This window comes from Scyliorhinus canicula, unplaced genomic scaffold (assembly GCF_902713615.1).
Source record: "Scyliorhinus canicula unplaced genomic scaffold, sScyCan1.1, whole genome shotgun sequence".
Lineage (NCBI taxonomy): Eukaryota > Metazoa > Chordata > Chondrichthyes > Carcharhiniformes > Scyliorhinidae > Scyliorhinus > Scyliorhinus canicula.
Window position 1 is genome coordinate 3,746,604 of NW_024055728.1, and position 1,607 is coordinate 3,748,210.

Sequence of the window (1,607 nt, forward strand, 5' to 3'; positions counted from 1 at the left end):
AAGATCGAGACGACAATATAAAGCTCCACCATATGCGTTCTGGACCGAAGGTAGTGTGTTTCAGATATAACAGTCCTGTCCCCGTTTCCTCTCACAGATGGCATCAGGGCTTCTCAGTGTGGGGGATTGTACCGGTTTCCCACATGTCGGCGCCTGACGTTGTACAACATCAAACGTTGGTTTGCACATCAGCAGACCAGCGGGTGGGTCCACTTCCATTGGCAAAGTAACATCAGTCACTGGGGCTGTCCCTGCAGCTGCAGCCTTCATTCGCCATCGCAGTCATTGATAACATGCAACTATTCTACGCTTCATCTTCCGTTAAAGCTATTATTTTCTATTCCGCTTTTTCCGGTTCCTCTCCCCCGACCAGTACGTCATGATAACCCAGCCAGGACTTTAACACTCCTCGTGGCATTGTTCTTGCCAACAACGGATCATTCAGGCATCTCCACAAGTGTAAGGTGGCAATACAAGGAAAGATTTACTCAGTTTCCTTACTGTCCAATCTAAAAACAAAGAATAAAGAACAAAGACAATTACAGCACAGGAATAGGACATTCGTCCCTCCCAGCCTACGCCGATCCACACCCTTTATTTAAACATGTTGCCTATTTTCCAAGGATCTACTTCCCTCTGTTAACCTCCCGTTCATGTATCTGTCCAGATGCATCTTAAATGATGCTATCGTGCCCGCCTCTACCACCTCGCTGGTAAAGCGTTCCGCACACCCACCACCCTCTGCATAAAAGCATTTCCACGCACATCTCCCTTTAACTTTCCCCCTCTCACCTTGAAATCGTGAACCCTTGTAACTGACACCCTTGCAATTGTAATAAACTTGTAATTCAATAAAACAGCAGATGTATTTCAGATGCAGTAGAATATCCCGGAGTAACATTTGTAATTTAAATATTAACGGTCAAGTTATTGAGAAGGACGAGAGGAAAGCAATATGAACTGTGCAGGCGCGAGTGCTGATGCTTCAGTGGGAAAAACCATTTCTTGGAGATTACAGCTTGTCATTTATTATTCTAATCGTTATGATTAGAATTGACCATTTTTCAACTTGTAAATATATCTCATAAATATTCGTTGTCTGTCATTGAATTCGATGTCACAATCTGGTCAACAAAACAATAATCCACCTCAACAATACCTCATCTTAAATACTCTGGGGATGATCCCACGAGATATAAATAAAGGTTTCTGATATTGTATCATCTCAGAGTTCAATACAGGGAGATCAATTGGGGCTCCACGGGACTGATCACCGCGCAGCGAAAATGTTGGAAACGTATCATATGATCGCTAAAATATTCTATGTGATTCTTGCCATAATTGGTGTTCCAGGTAAGCGGCGATTGAAATCATGTAAACCTCTATCTGAGCTTCTTTCTGCTTTTCCTTTGTTACTGAAGTATTACACGCTGATCTTTTGGGTATTCGTTATACAGACACCGGAACAGTGACACCCTTTGCTTTGATTATATTTCTTGATATCAGAAAGCGTTTTTTTTTTTACACTTTCTCAATTTGTAATGAACGTGGTTCCGAAGCATTGGCTCTCTGGATTATCAAGCTGTTGCATTTTGTGGAATATCGTG